Raw genomic sequence first — 17779 nt, 5'->3', positions numbered from 1 at the left:
TGTTGTTATTACTGACATGGCTTATTCACTCCTCCAGAGTTTCAAAGTTACTTTCAAATTTTTGTTCTGTTCTTATTTTCCTCCCAAAGCCAATCATAGCTGTGCTTATTTTGGTTCTATTTGCCTTCATATCCACTATGCATGCTTCTCCTCCTCTGCTTCTTATTTCTGCTTCCCATTTCTAGGCTTTCATGGCAGGTGACTCTTCCTTTGACCCCTTCAGCCTGGAGGCAGTGGTGGCTTCCTGCTGTTGCTGATACTTGGGTAGCCTCAATGTCCCATATTCAGCTTTTCAGCTCCTCCATAACCTGTGTAACCAAGTTCCAATATTAAATCTCTCTGTTTTAATTTTTATTTCTCTTCCTGGTTAGACCTTGACTGATTGAGTAGGGCTGACACAAGCAAGAATGGAGGATAGGCAGCATGTGCTTGGCACCAGTGGCCAGAAATGACTCCAGTTTCTGACCAGTTTATTTAAATGAATCCTACGGGTGTGAGCTGACCCTGCAAGTAACCTCCAATGCTAATACGATGGTAGCCAAGTCTTAACAGGATTTAACGTTTTTACTAAATCAAGCAAAAAAGTTATTTCTGTCTTGATGGCATGTATCTGATGTTTCCATCAGCAAGTGTTACAAACTGTTAATTAAAACACTAGAGTTGACCTAACCAGTACTGAAAGGAAATGTAAGCATCAGTAGTAATGCCCGATCAATTGGATGTATTTATGACTGTCTCCTCATTATTTCCTAATGAGGAGTTCAAGAGGCTATGCATGACCGTAGATGGCTGGCGGGCTACCACATCAATACCTGGGGTCTGTCAGAATCAGTTCCGGGTTTTAGAAAGGCTTATTTATCCACTCCAAGAAGCCCATGTGCATAAAATAAAAGACTCTGCTTATCTTTCATCAAATTATATGCTGTAGCCCAGCTGCAAATAAGTAAATAAAATAACACAACTTGTAGTGTTCCTCAATGTTCATAAAGACGATTTTTAATTTGGTGGCATGAAACAATGCATTAAAGAAAGTTTCCTGAAACCAAGACACAACTGAGTTACTCTGCTAAAGCCAGATATTTTTATTCCAACAGTGATTTCATTATACAGTAAATTATAATGTTCTAATTGGGAATTTGCAAAACACCAAACAATATTAAATTTTAAATGACTATTGTCTTCTGAAATAGTTGCCAGAAAAATTATGGTCAGAAGCTAAATAGATTCTATTTTTTTCGTTAAAATACCATCAGTATGTACATAGCATTTTATACTTTAGAGATAATTTTCAATAATAAAAGATTCTCTGTTAATTAAAAAAGGAGTACTTTAGGTGAATAAAGAAAATTTTATCTAAATACTGTACTTAGGGAAATAAAGCTGATTTAAGACATTGTGAATTGTTCAATGAAACGGAATTGTTCAATGCAACAATCTGAAAAGACTTGGCAGAGAATTATTTGAGCAGCAGACAGAATAGAAACACTGGTATGAAACAAAAGGAAATAAAATGGCAGAGAGAAGGACTCCTCTGGAGGAAAAAATAGCATGATCCAAGTTTTAAAGAAAATTAGTTTACTTAGGGGTTACATGTTTTTGAAAATTAGTAAAAGTATTTTAAAATATTATAAAATTGTGTTAATGAAAAAGAATTGGTCTGATGTTTGAAATGAACACAACATCTTTTTGTTTCTTTCTGAATGTTTTGGAAATTATTCTATTTGTGAATATACCAAGAGATGATTACAAAGATGAAAATCATACAGCTGTCATAAAGACAAAATCAATCTCTGGGCATAAAATGGTAATTACACCAGCATCACAGGAAAGGAAGGATATGACAAAGCCAGGGTTGATAAAATACAACAAAATATGTAACCTCTTTTTCAGATCACTTTGTTAAAAAAATTCTTAAGAATTACAGTTCATAAAGAAATAAACAATCCAGGGGTGCCTGGGTGGCTCAGTCATTGGACATCTGCCTTCGGCCTGGGTCATGGTCCCAGGGTCCTGGGATCAAGTCCTGCATCCAGCTCCCTGCTCACTGGGAAGCCTGCTTCTCCCTCTCCCACTCCCTCTCCTGCTTGTGTTCCCTCTCTCATTGTCTGTCTCTCTCTCTGTCAAATAAATAAATAAAATCTTAAAAAAATAAAAAATAAATAATCTGAAATACATAAAGAACTACTACAACTCAAGATCAAAAACACCCAAACAGTGGGATTAAGAACTGGGCAGAAGACCTGAATAGACGTTTTTCCAAAGAAACATCCAGATGGCCAACAGACACATGAAAAGGTGCTCAACATCACTCATCATCAGGGAAATGTAAATCAAAACCATAATGAGATATTACCTCATACCAGTCAGAATAGCCAGTATCTAAAAGATAGGAAACAATTGTTGGTGAAGATATGGAGAAAAGGAAACCCTCAGGCACTGCTGCTGGGAATGTAAATTGGCGCAACCACTGTAGAAAACAATATGGAGGTTCTTCAAAAAATTAAACATAGAAATACCATACAATACAATAATTTCACTACTGGGGATTTTGGTCCCTTGCAAGGGACCAAAAGCCAGCTGCCCACTTTTGAATGCTATTTTATTTAATTAATTTATTTTTTAATTTCACTTTCGAGAGGGAGGGGGCAATGAGAGACAGAGAGAGAATCTTAAGCAGGCTCCACACCCAGCACAGAGCCTGATGTGGGTCTTGATCTCATGAACCTGAGATCATAACCTGAGCCCAAATCAAGAGTCAGACACTTAACCCACTAAGCCACCCAGGTGCCCCATGATTATTTTATATAAAAGTTACTTAAGAATGAGTCAGTGTGAGGGCACTCAGACCATTTTCTGTCCCCTGAAAGCAGGAAACAAATCTCCCATGTGAAAAATATCCTTCCTGTACTGAGAGTTATAAAGACAAAAACAGCCTTATTACCAGAGATAAGCAAGTTGAAGCTGAAAAAGCTGCAGACAAAAAACCTTGTTACTACTTTTTTACTAATCCACTACCTCAGCAGAAATTCCACTTAGAATTCTTTACTAATTAATAATCTCAAACATCTATTTTCTTTATCCTGTCAATGATTCACAAATTTATTGTCTCTTGGTCTAAAACGTATAAAAAATTGTCTGTCTTGGCCATTTTCTTAAGTTTCAATTTCATTATTGGGCCTCTATGTTTAGGTAATAAAACTTGGGTTTTTTCCTATTAATCTGTCTCATGGCAATTTATTCTTAGTCCAGCTGGAAGACCTTGATGGGTAGAAGAAAAATTTTTTTTCCTTCCCAACAACTTAAAGAAAACAAAAACACTAATTTGAAAAGATATATGCACCCCTAAGTTTATTGCAACATTACTTCCAATAGCAAGATATGGAAGCAATCCAAGTGTCCATTGATAGATAAATGGCTAAAGATGTGGTACATACACAAATACACACACACATACAAACAGACACACACACAGGAATATTATGTAGCCATGAAAAGGATGAGACTTTGCCATTTATAACAGCATGGATGGGCCTAGACGGTATTATGATAAGTCAGACAGAGAAAGACAGATACCATATGATTTCACTTATATGTGGAATATTAAAAGTAAAACATATGAACAAAACAAAAATACAAACAGATTTTTAAATGCAGAAGTTGTCAGAAGGGAGGTGGGTAGGGGGGTGGGTAAAATAGATGAAGGGAGTTAAGAAGTACAAACTTCCAGCTATAAAACAAATAAGTCATGAAGATGAAAAGTATAATAATATAGTCAATAATATTGCAATAACATTGTATGGTGACAGATGGAGACTAGACTTATCATGGTAAGAATTGAGTAGTGAATTGTTGTATCACTATGTTATAAACCCGGAAGTCATATAATAGTATATGCCAGTTATAAATCATTAATACATTTTTAAATGTTTAATATATGCATGTATGTATTTATGTCTGTATGTGTACACACACTATATTTAGAGTACGTATAATAGTTCAATACAGGCTAAAGAAATATCCCTAAGCACCTGCTTTTAGAAATAGAGAATGACTCACAATTTCCATATCAGTTAGTTATATATAAAGGAGTACTTATAAAGTGTTTGAAAATACTTATAAAGTGTCTGAAAAATGTTTGAAAATCAAGTATTTTCTGCTTCCTGCCACCTTACTTCAAAAGTCTGAATTTGCTTATCAATCCACAACTAAAACAAAGCAATGGAATGTAGTTTAGCCACTGCACTCATAATCATAAATAATTAGTTTCAAAATTAAGACGTTTTACTATACTGGATTTATTAAATGGACGATTTGCCCTAAAACTTTAAAAATTATTTTGGTTATTTGGGATTAGTATTCTATCACATCTAAATGGAACAAAGTACTTTTCTAATTAATCATTTGATACATTTCATAGAAGATTTACCAATTTTCTTTTTTTTTATTAAATTTTTTATTTTTAAGATTTACCAATTTTCAAAGAATTGTCTCTTTCTTGTGCTTTATGTATTTCTAAAGCAAGTTGTTTTTGACGTTGCCTTCAGATCCCATGAGATTATCACAGAAGCAGCCATAGCTATGTGAAAGGAGCTTTATATACACTACCTCGTTCAATCTTCACAACAAACTTATACTCAGTGGGATTCTGCCCATTTTATAGAAGTGGAAACAAAGTTCTGAGGTGTTAAGAAACTTGCCTCAATCACATAGCAGTTAAATGACAGAGCTAGAATTGTAATAGTCTTCTAATACTCCAACACCTCTGCTTCCTCCACCATATTCTACTGCCTCTCCAGGTCGTATGTAAGAGTGAATGAGAGAACCAGCAGAGAAAAACAAGATTATAGCAAAATTTCACCCACACAACTTCAACTACACCAAGGAAGAAAAAAGAAAAAACAGTTTCTAGAGAATGCTATGAAATTATGTAAGCATTTAATCCAATGTATTACACCTCCATTTATGATGCTTGGGGTTTCTCCCGGGCCCTGAGAAAATCTTCAGTCGGCTTACCAAATACTAAAGAATGTCCTCTAGATCCAATTTACTGAGGCAGGAAAGTCACTGACTTAAAAAAAAAAATTGTAATTAAAAGGGTTAAAGTAAAAAGAAATTGGAAGTGTAATGCTCTGTTAACCAAAAAATTCAACTAATTAATATACTTTATTTCCTGAACATTTATATCAGTAAAAGTTTTACTCTATTTAATTTGCTTTCCTTGGGTTTATGTGGTAAATGTAATAATGCATGGAGAAAGCTTAAAACGGTGCCTGACCCACCAGTTACTCAAATTGTTGTTGTTATTGTTGTTCATTGGTTCAATCAACAGAAATTTATAAAATGCTCACTATGGTCCAGGCACAATTCTCCATCCTAAAGGTAGAGTTGTAAATAAAACAAAGTTCCCGCCCTTGTGAAATTTACCTTTTGGGGATGAAAATATGATACAGTAATGTGCTTTCTACTTTTACTGTTAATCTTTCTATCATCACCATCATTGTCACCATTATCATTTCTCAATGGAGCAACAAAAAATAATACAACATATCTAAATTTAATACCATGGTTACCTACACCCACTCACTTCTAGGAGCAGTTATTGTATGACAGGGTTAGCCCTACAGTATTTCAGATCTTAGGGAAATTGTGAGTCTCTAGAGCACTTGTAGGGATAGTGAACTGGGATTTCTTTGAGTTTACAGAACAGGTTGAATGAACTGTTTTTATATGCTGAATTGCTAATAAATGTTTCAATAATAAATGTGTGTACAGCAACATTTGATTTGAGAGTTGCTTATATTATATTCTGATAGTGAGGTTTTGGAGAATAACCCTCAATCATCAGGAGACCTCATCAGAGGCTACCATTGTTTATGAAAAACAAAAACTAAAACTTCCACATGATCTAATTGGCTCAGGTCAGTCCACTGCAGAAAGCTGTCAGGTTGTGTGAGAATACTTTAAACATTAAGAAAGAAATTAAGCAATTTGCTTATGAGCAAGTACAGTAACCCTAGAGTAAGGTTATTACAAGGGTATGCACCCCTGGCCAGTTCTGGACAAAATAAGGTAATGATGACATAATTCGGGGAGACTACAAATTTAATATAATCCAACAAATTTTAAACACTCCAAACAGTCCAGCCACAATTTTCAGTGGCTGCTCTTAGATTAGTCAGACTATAGATTATTCTTATTTCTAATAACAAAAGGTCTTGCATGAAGATAATCAGAGAAATTCATCTGAATTTTTTTTTAAAGATTTTTTTTTATTTATTTGAAGAGAGAGAGGGAGAGAGAGCAAGCACAGGCAGACAGAATGGCAGGCAGAGGCAGAGGGAGAAGCAGGCTCCTGCTGAGCAAGGAGCCCGATGCGGGACTCGATCCCAGGACGCTGGAATCATGACCTGAGCCGAAGGCAGCTGCTTAACCAACTGAGCCACCCAGGCGTCCCTCATCTGAATTTTTTAAAGGTTTTATTTATTTATTTGACAGACAGAGATCACACGTAGGCAGAGAGGCAGGCAGAGAGAGAGGGGGAAGCAGGCTTCCTGCTGAGCAGAGCGCTGGATGAGGGGCTTGATCCCAGGTCCCTGAGATCATGACCTGAGCCGAAGGCAGAGGCTTAACCCACTGAGCCACCCAGGCACCCCAATTCATCTGAATTTCAAAACTTGCAGGTGCTTCAACCAACCTAAATTTCAAAATATTTTCATGCACAATCTTATGAACCAAGTCAGTTAAAAAAAATATGGGGCACCTGGCTTGCTCAGTCAGTAGAGCATGTCACTCTTGATCTCAGGGTTGTGAGTTCAAACCCCATGTTGGGCTTAGAGCTTACTTAAAAAGTAAAATAGGACAGCAAAGAAGGTACAGAAGACTGGCGAATTTTTATAGCACCTCAAAATCTCAAAGTCATTTACCTCCTATTTGATTCTCATGATATCCAACTATATGAGGTGGTAGTCCCTTTGGTTATATGAGAAAACTCTTATAGATAGGTTTAGTGATTTGGCTAAAGTCATTGACGTGTCATTGGTGTCACTGGCAGTATGGACTAGAATCTAGAATTGACACTACATCATGTGGTCTCAATGATTTCACACCTAGAGCCTTAAGCTATAATTCTTCCTTTATTACAGAGTGGTATAACTGAAACTTAACCAATACAGGCTCTTCCTTCAGGAAACAGGCAAGAAAACATAATGCCTGAGAGAGTAGGGAGGAAAATGTTTCTGGCCTCTGTCATTGCAAGAAACTTCTTTGCTTTTGAAAGTTATTGCTAACCTTAGCCCTCTCTTATGCACAAGCATCATGAAATTCTCAAGTTTCAAGTTTTTTAAATTAATCTAAATGACACTAGGACATCTGAATTTAAAATATCCCAACCCCATTCTTTTTTCATATGTCAGTCAATGGATTTTTGTCCTAGTGTTCTGTTCCAATTCTACTTTTCTGACACGCATCCCATCATTTTCATTCCAATTCTTCCCTGTATCAGACAACTCATTTTTCTTTCTTGACTTGGCTTTTACTTACACTTTTCAGTAAGTTATATATTATTTTCATGTTTTCCTGATGGTTATGTAAATTAAAGTTTTTTATCTTACCCAAAGTAGAACCCACCTCCCACCCCTACAAAGACACATAGACAGACCTTCATTTTTTATTCATTCCATTTGGATTCTCTCCAATCCATCTGATGAGCACAGATATAGATGTGAAAATAACACCTAATTTAGATCCGCTAAGGGTTTTTAAGAGAATAAAAGAGATCTCACTTTTTGCCTACCAATAATCATGAAACCTCAGTGTTAGAAGGGTCCTTGAAAGTCATTGAAAGTAATCACTTGAAAATCTTAGATAATCTTTGTCCATTAAACATCATCATCACAGGGAATGTGAACTTCTCACACTTGTATTGTTTTCCCTCAATACTATGCATTCTCTCAATATAAGTAGATCATTTATATTATATACCTACGTAAGTCAATCACATAATCTCTTTGGGATCATAGTCTACTTAATGCAACCCACTAATATAGCAGATGGGGAAACTATGGCCTAGAGAGAAGGAGAAACTTTCTGAGGGTCACATATCCAGTTGGTATATATCCTGAAAGCCACATCTCCTGCCTGACAGGCCAATTCTTGTCTTCTGCTATAACCTACACTTGATAGATTGTCTTGTCAGTACCACTTTCCCTTTTGAAAATATCTGTTGCCTTCCATTCAGTAGAGGCAAAGACCAACCAAAGGCTGAGTTCACTCTTCCTATTTCTAAAACCCTCCACAACATCTAGAACAATATCTGAGATTCAGTAGTTACTTTATAAAATTTCATATATATGCTCTATTTCTTTCTCCTAATTTTCAAATTTTTCAACACATTAAGATAAAACAGATTTCCCAATGACTTACTAAATGCTTTCCTTACTTGTCATTTATCAATATCTTATACTTTTTACATTTAGTTGACTGTCTCACTAACTTCAAGACTGAATTAGCATTACAATTAAGATTCCATGAGACAAGTGATCACTACAGACTGGTGGCTTGTCCTGTCATTTCTGAGTCACAAACAAATCATTATGTCGACAGGATATAGAATGAAAAATTGATTAAAAATAGACATTTCTGCACAGCACTCAAAATCCCCATTTGGTATAATTCCCAAGCTTAAATAAGATGATGTGCTACTTCTCATCCAAGATGACCATGAAAAATTATAACAGTTACAAAAGTACATATTATGAAAGCTATACACTCCCCACAGCATTCATTATTACCCATTTAATTTACTGCAAAATATTTCACAAAAAGAGAGCTATTATTTGAAATTTCAAAATGAACCTGAAGATTTTTTTTTCAGTAAATGGTTTTTAAAAGGCGAAAGAGATGAATTTAGTATAGAATAAAACATTTCAATAAATTTTCCCCTTGCCACTGTACTGTGAAATACATTAATAAAAAAAAAAAACAGGGAATTCAGTGCAGCTGGATGTGCTGGTTTTGTCATTCACTTTACAACCCATTTCGTCACAGCCTGGGATACTTAGGGGTAAAGATACAAACTGTATTTAAGCAGTAAGGGAAGTTTACTCAATAAGAGCTTGAGCTAGGCCTTGGGAATGGTTTAGATTCTATTCCATAGGAACGGTGACAAGAATATCTTGGGCTTAAGCCACTTGTATAGTAGAAAATGCACTGCTGAGGGGGATGGACTAGGTATCTCAGATTATTAGGGTACGTTGACGGGATGGTGATGGTCAGTACTATGCAATAGTAATAATAGCTACACACCAAAATCTGTTTTCCCTTTCTCCCTTAGTAACAGAATTCTAGAAATCACATGACCATGCAGCCAAAGACTACACTTCCTGGCTCCAGTTTAGCTAGGTGACTTTGCTCACCAGTGGAAACCTTAACCCACTGCAAGTGTTCCCTCCACTCTTTCCCCTTCCTACCTGCCGGAATTAGGCAGTTTCAACCACCCAGATGATAACAGTGGCCCTAGAGGCTGATGGAATAACATGAGGTGAGGAATCTGGATCCCTGTATGACTGTGTGCAGCCAAGGTGTCTGCTCACCCACCCGGGACTGTTCAGGCTGTTCCATGAAAGTACAGTAACTTTTTCTGTTGGGTTATTTTGTTACAGCAACTAAGCCTTTTACCCTAACAAATGGAACTAATCCTTGTTATATACCAGAAACTAAAGGGCTTATTTTTTAAAGATCGTATTTATTATTTATTTATTTATTTATTTATTTATTTATTTCAGAGAGAGAGAGCGCGCCCACACAAGCAGGAGGGAGGAGCAAAAGGAGAGGGAGAAGCAGCCGCCCCCCCAAGCAGGGAGCCTGATGCAGGGCTCGATCCTAGGACCCCCAAATCATGACCTGAGCTGAAGGCAGACATTTAACCAACTGAGCCAACCAGGCGCCTCTCAAGGGTTTATTTTTATGTGCGTCCATTGCATCCATCTACTTGTGCCAAAGCGCTCCCTGCACTTTAGGTCATAACTGAAATGCAAGCTCTCCTCCGCAAATCCTTTCCTGATTTACCTCCAAGCTTCCAACAGCTGAACGTAACCTTCTTTGTCCCTTTCTCATAGGACTTTTCATTTTCTTTTTTTGTTTGTTTGTTTTTAAATACTTTATTAATTTGACAGACAGAGATCACAAGTAGGCAGAGAGGCAGGCAGAGAGAGAGAGAAAAAGAAGCAGGCTCCCTGCTGAGCAGAGAGCCCGATGCGGGGCTTGATCCCAGGATCCTGGGATCATGACCTGAGCCCAAGGCAAAGGCTTTAACCCACTGAGCCACCCAGGCCCTCCAGGACTTTCCATTTTCTAAGTGCATAAAGTAAGTTCTGTTTGTGTGTGGCTTATGTCTTCTACCAGAACAAACTTCATGGTAGTGAGTTCCTATCTTATTCTCCTGTGTAACCTCAAAAGTGTCAGTACTGTGACTTTCTCAAGAAGTGTTTATTGACTGAATGAAGGACTGAAACATTTGAGCTTCATGCTGTTTTTCTATAACCTTCTGTTGTAGCAGAATGAGCCTGGAGCAAGTACACACTTATCATGGGCAACAGAAGCAGAAAAGAATCTATGTCCCAGAATCGGTAACAAGTTGATCCTAAAACAACTTTTACCTATAACCCTGCTACCTAATGTTTTATGCTCCCTTCTTTTTCCAGCATTTCATTGTACCAGTGAAGGAATAGGAAAGTGATGCATGGTAGTTAACCATAAAGAGTTTACATTCATGACTGCTTCCTAAGTGGATTGTGGGAAAATGTGCCTTTGTAACAAATTTTGTCCTTTGCCAAAGGCTTAGTAGAGTTAAGAACTGAATGGACCAAGAACCATGTTGAGCCTAAAACCTACACTGTTACATTATGCTGGTTTTCTTTTACTTGTCTTCACATTTCACTATCATTTTTATAATATGGCAGAGACATACATGTTAGGTTTGGTACTAAGGAGCAATCGCTACTTGTAAAAATGGAAATTTACCTCAAATTTTCAAAGAAATGATTTAGAAACAAATAAATATGCTTGCCAATTTGTGTGGAAATCTTGGGTTGAAATTTATTAACTATTATTTATTATTTTTCCCCTACCATTCTAAATCAATGTAAAATAAGAAGATTTGAGCAAAGGAAACTTTGCTGTAACAATTTTTTTTCTTCTTTGTATTTTGATATGTCATTACTCAATAACATTTCATAATTCCTTGTGCTGGCAAAGGGGAAAATTAAAAGACGAAAGTGTGAAACACGAAAAAGTAGTTTTTAAAAATATCTGGGAGCCCAAAAGGCTAGTATTTGCATATACTATCTTTATAGAGTTTATTTTTCCTCCTTTCCCTGAAAATAATATTTTAAACTTACAAAACTATTACAGGTTTCATACAATCATCACCCAGGGAGAACCATCATAAACAATTTAGGGGACATTTTTCTGGCCGATTTAAAACATATATAATTATGTTTTCTGAGAAATTATTATCATTACATAGACACTGTTTTATAATCAGCTTTTTTCTACTTAACATATCATGAAAAATGTCTCACATCATTAGTCTTCTAAAGCATTATGGTTAATGCTGCATAATTGTTCTACTCCAGAAAAATACCCTAATTTATTTAACCAGACCTCCATTATAAGACCTCCCTCCTGTCTTTTTGTATCTTCATTCCTTCACATTTATTTCATTCGCACGTAATTGCACAAAATGTAGGGATAAAAAGAGTTATCAATACTTTAATAAGATATTTAGAGGGATTTGCCTTTTAGTCGAAAATTGATGCTTCTTTAGCTCAGCTGATTGAAGGTAAATGAGGCAAATGTCTTAGACCTGAAGCTCTCTGTACCCATCAGCACCTCTTTTTTGTAGTTGCTATATCCACTGTACACATAGTTTTCATGCACTTCACGTAGAGCCACAAAAGACATACAACACAAAGTGTGGTTAATAGCCACCTGATGGAAGAAAGAACCAAACAGGTAGGTATAAGAAATGAAAGGAGTTTGTACAAGTCTGTTTGACTTCAAAGTCCATGCTGGAAACCACTGCCAGGTTGTTTTTATCAGGCCCAGATAAAATAACAGCAATAGTAAAATAAAACAACAGCAGGATGTAATTTTGAAATTTAAAAAAAACAACCCATTTACTGTGCAATACTACTAATGTGCAGTATTACCGCCTCTTTTATACTTTATGGTCAGAGTTCTGTTCTTCTTAAGGGCAGTATTTTTTTCCTACTTGAGGCTTTCTAGAAGTAAACTAAGCTCACATCCCAACGTCTGTCTTATAAAAAATAAAATGTAATAAAAGGGCAGAGATTTCTTCCCCATGTTACTTGATTTCTACATGTGTTACTTGCACTGAAGTAAAAACTTTGAAACAGGAAGGTGATGAGATACAGAAAAGTAAGGAAAGTATTATTATCATGCAGATGGATTTTGGACTGAATGATATTCCACAAGTGGAAAATGAAGAATTTCTCTTTCATACGAGTCAACTTTTTAAATTTCCCTTTTTAGGTAGAAAACTGGGCAGAAAATATCAATCCAAAAAGATCCAAACAAATCAGGTTTACTATTGCTGTACCTTTTTAAGTTTATGGGGTATAATGGCCATAATTAAAAATTTCAAAAGGGGGAGTACTCCTAACCACTTCCGGTCAAGCACTGCCCCATTCCAACAGATTTCTGCTCAACTAAACTCATCAAATGAGAAAAAGTAATGAATAAAGAAAGGATAGAAGAATCAAGCATTAATTATGCAAGTGTTTTTCCTTTCGTCCTTTTCTAATCCCCAATTAACTATTCTTTGCATTTAACTGATATAAAATATGTGTGCATGAAATAGTTATTATAGCACTTCAAATATGCACCAATACTCAACAGGCAATTCTTACTGTAAATAAAACATCTCATCTCCTAAGGAAGTGGTGAAGAATCTGGTCTTCAGGTCTGACAACAAGTTTACACTAGTTTGAAAATTAATCAAAGGCAGAAATGGTAATTAAAACACAAAACCACACAAACACAAAACCTGTATCAACCAAATTAGCAAAGATTATTAAAACTCAGTGCTGGGAAAACAAGTAATAAGAGAGGTCCTTTCAAACACTGTTGGTTGTAACATAAATGAGCTAAGGTTTTCTGGAAATGAATTTGAAACCATAATAGAAATCTTAAAAATGTTCATTCTGTTTGACCTATTATTTTATTGCTGGAAGCTCTCCTAGGGAGATACTCTGAAATGCAGGCAAAGATGCAAGCAAAAAAGTAGTCAATGTAGAATTATTTAGAATGCAGAAAAATTAGAGGCACTCTAAACATCCAGCATCAGGGGAATATTTAAGTAAATTATGGAACACGATAGAGCCATTAAAATGATTTCCCAAAAAGTCATTTACTGGTATTATAACTTACACGTGACTAGCGTTAAACAAAAGACAAGACGTAACATAACATAAATATTATGGTTCACATTAAATAAAAAATGAAAAACCTGCAAGAAGATAAGCCAAAATGTTGATAGTTGTTCCTTCTGGTTTGTAGAAGAATAAAGTTTCCCCCTTGCATTTTTATACTTTTCCATAATTTCAAGATTTACTGCTCTGTGGTTTCTAAATTTTCTACGATGACTATCTACTTCCTCAAAAATCAGGAAAAAATTAAATTTAAAAAGTCACTTGACATCAGAAGTTCAGACTCTGAGTTTTCTTGGCGACAACCCTATCTGTGAAGGTCACTTTGTTTGCCCACTGCCACACCCCTTGGTTGTTCCTTACATTAGTGGCGTCTCAAACAAGAACGACGACAAATGTTTCCAACATTAAAAATGTCACTTCTCTCCAAATCACAGATTCTTTAGGAGAGTAAAGCAAAGCAAAAGAAGTGAATTTGCTCAAATTTTCTGGTGGGTTTTTCTGATTTTTATCCAGCCCACCTGGATGACTTGCACTTTGCTAACTGAGTTTGCAGGGACTCAATATTGAAGTGTAAATACCACCCAAGCCGCCCCCTACAACATAAGGGTCTCTCACCCTACACCCGGGATGGAGTAAAAATGCATTTATTTTGCCGTGAAGTGAATCTGATGAGTTCTTGTATGAAAATTTTGCTTGGGAGCCCCAAATAAAACAGATCTTCATCTCAGATCCAAAGTCTGTGACCTTCCCAACAGCCAGGGTTCGCATTATTATTTTTTATATGAAGAAAGCCTGGACCATGGGATTTACACCAAAGTCAATGAAACTATCTCCTGCTTCTGAAAGAAGTGTCAGTCAGATAAGCAGCATGTGTGCCCTTTTTTTTTTTTTTTAAAGATTTTATTTATTTATTTGACAGAGAGAGATCAGCATGTGTGCCCTTTTATCCCAAGAACAGCATGGTTGTAATACCAAGTCAGAACTTTGTATTACTGCATTAAAAGAAATTAACATGTAATTTAAAATATTTTGTTCTAACTAGTCACAGATCTTGCTTCTTTTGGAAAAGCCAATAGAGTTAACATAGACATAAAGAACAAGGAAAAACAGGTAAATTATTATTCACAACGCAAGCCCCATCCTTTTCCTTATATGTGTGTATTTTAAAAGAAGGTGACCTTTAAAATAGGGCCCCAGTGCTAGTATTGTCAGATAGCATAAAGAGAGCAGGAAATTAAAGCTTATGATAAAACATCAGGAGTCATGGCCAATTTAAGAGTAATCAGAGTGGAAGGTAATGCATCTCAGAAATTTGAATAGAAATCAAGTCGCTTTCAAAACAGACTTTGATTAACAACCATTTACACACATTTTTTCCAACAATATTTTGATTTCAAACAATAAATTATCTTACCCTGGGGTTATTGTCTGGAATGCCACCGTCCCTCTGCTCTGGTATTACAAGGGCTAAAAGACACCTTAGAATTATCATCTTTTGGAAACATAACTTTTCATAATTCTTGGATCTGGTAGAAGCAAGCATGGAATAGTAGCGTGGACGGCTGTGTGCTCTACTCCTAGGACACTTGCATTGTTTTAGCTATGACTAAGTAAGACATAAATTTAATTTCTTGTGACTATTTGAAATTTATGAGTCAAGAACTCTCTGAGAAGAGGATTTGATGCACTTTCCACCTGCCCTTTTATCAACATTAAACAAACAGTATGTTTTACTACAACTCACTTCTGACATTTATCAGTTGCTTTTATTTGTGTCTCTGCCAACCTCAGCCTTGTCAGCAGGACTTCCGTGACAGCAGTGGCAGCTCATGCGAATTAGCCCCTTTGCAAACAAACTGTTCTTTTTAGAACTATACACATTTGAATGAATCCCCAAAATGTAAAGAATGATTATCCTGGAGGCCGAGACAAGGTACTAACCCATTCTATACGCGCCCACTCCTCTCCTTTTTGAACCAACACAGACTCCCAACTAAAAATAAAAGAAAGCAAGAAAGCAAAGAAGGAAGGAAGGAAAGAAGGAAGGGGTGAGCCACAAAATGCATCATGAGTGTAAGCTATTTGGTGGTTTGGAACATTCCATGATATTTATATGTTGCTTGGAAACAATACTGATGATCAGAGTATATTTCCTGGGCTTGAATTAATAACAAGTGATAGACCTCCATTTTTTTCATGAATTATTATGAAAGTAATCGATGGGAAATTTTTGTCCTGAGAATTCTATCCACACTCCTCCCACATACATATGTACAAATCCTCTGAAAAAATGGCTTCAAGAAAATCTCCCCTCTCTTTTATTTAACAAGGCACTATGCAGCCCATCCTGGGCTAACGGCCAGAAGATTATGGCAAAAATAATCACCTTTGCAACATTAAGGAAAACATGAAACTGGCACTATGATTCAGGACCTTATTTCTTTCCCTCTAAATATGATACTACATTTTTGTATTTTATTTGTGAAATGGTTTTCTGCAAGATGTATCTGGGAAAAAAAAAAAGAGTTGTTTTCTTTTCAACAAATAGCTAGAGGTGTTGAGAGATTTCCTGTTAAAACTGTGGAAGGCATTCCACTACTTAAAAGGAAATTTAGTGTTGATGAAAGATGCCAGTTTGACAGCCATGGAAAATGAAGGAAGCATTCTTTATTCCCAGGGCACATCATCGCAAAACGAGGAATCATCTCTTATGGTTAAGAGGGTCACACCTTATTGTTTAATATTCATTGAGAGTACACGCATGCCAGATGATGGAAAGATACACAGGAGACACAGTCTGTGTCCCCTAAGACATTAAATTCTTCAAACCAGCATTTTCCTAGTCTCAGGGGCACAATACAAAAGACTAGTGGCCTCTACTTTAAAAAGGTCCAAGGCAACAAAAGCTAGTGGGTGAGAGATTCAGAAGAAAGGGAAAAATCGTTTAGTTTGGACATTGTTACTGTTTCCTCTAAGTGTTCTCCCTCTGTAAACTTAAAAGTTGGGCCTGTCTGGCCTTGGGGTTGTATGGTAGCTGTTACATAGTTTATTGTGTTACAGTCCGTGGGCCATATTCATCACAAGTAGCATCTACGCTCTACCACACCTCCAAAGAAAAAAAGAAACAAAACCCCCAAACCTCCTCTTAAATACTCATTCCTAGTGTTTCTTCAGATAGCACTTAAAACCTTGGGAAAATCATTTGGCCCCAGTACCTCACAGTAAGCCTCCAAGGTACTAGGAATCCCCAGTTAGGTAATTGGGTGGCCCAGGCTCAGCATAAATGAGAATGAGCTTAGGGCCTACACCACCTCCCAGGGCAGTTTAATGCACTGGTTATTTGGATGGGTCAGGGGAGACCTTTGAGTACAGGCGTCCTGTGGAAATCTGTGGTGAGGGCTATATCTGGGGCCTAGAGATAGAGAACTGACGATGGCCTGGCATAATATGTTTTCTCTGTCTGGCTCCACAAGTCTGTTACTTAATAAGGGTTACGGACATAAACCGAAGGAACTGTGTTCATGAGGGACTGAGCATCTGTCGTGCTTCTTCTGGGGCCAGGTAACAAAAACGAACACAGAAGAGGGGACAGGGGAAGTTTGCTCCTTTCTACACAGAACAGAGTATGGCCTTGGTGACACAGTGAGGTACACTGAAGGGGTGGGCAACACTGGGCGCCCTGAAAGATACACACAGAGAGTGTACCATTAGTTGTGGCAATGGCCATAGGAAGGCCAGAGCAGAAAACTGTGAAAGGACTGGTTCTGAACATGCAAGATACTTGGGGTGGGGGTAGTGAGCCCAGAAATCACTGGAAAGACCCAGTGAGAAGCTGTGATCCTGCAAATTGCAGGGAACACCTGTGAGTGCTTACAGGGATGCCAGGGAGAAGTCTGAGTACTGACGGTCATGTGACTTCATCTGTTTCTACAATGCAGAAAGCCTATGGTCCTTGAATAATGAAAGAAAAATTCATGGCACCAGGCTCCTCATGCACACAAGGTTTGTTACAAAGTCAGGATACCAAACTCCAAAGCCTTCTCAAAGGAACCAAAAAGCATCACATATATGTCAAAAGACACTGGAAGTAGATCCTGGTTTTGCCTGCTTGTGTTCCAGGTTTCCGGGTGTTTCTTTTGGAGCTCCTGAGGGTAAAAGGCTGTGATGATTTAGCGCAGGGCCAGCCCATACTTGTCTTTGCCTTAGCAAAGGACAAGTTTTTGAAGATTTGTGTATCCATTGGCTTTTTTCCTTGTCCCCAATGCAACATTTACACAACTTCATTCTCTGTCCCCTGAGTGCGCTTTCTCTGGAGATCTTGTCTGTGG

The 17779-nt window shown here is 37.0% G+C and overlaps 1 protein-coding gene across 6 annotated transcripts in view; it reads right to left on the bottom strand.

The window, feature by feature from the left end:
• The window catches only part of TENM1 (teneurin transmembrane protein 1), a 785443-nt gene that overhangs the window by 411417 nt on the left and 356247 nt on the right, over positions 1-17779 (bottom strand). The gene's annotated exons all lie outside the window — the stretch shown is intronic.

This window comes from Lutra lutra, chromosome X (genome assembly GCF_902655055.1).
Source record: "Lutra lutra chromosome X, mLutLut1.2, whole genome shotgun sequence".
In the NCBI taxonomy this organism is placed as follows: Eukaryota; Metazoa; Chordata; class Mammalia; order Carnivora; family Mustelidae; genus Lutra; species Lutra lutra.
This window is presented reverse-complemented; position numbering and strand designations above follow the sequence as displayed.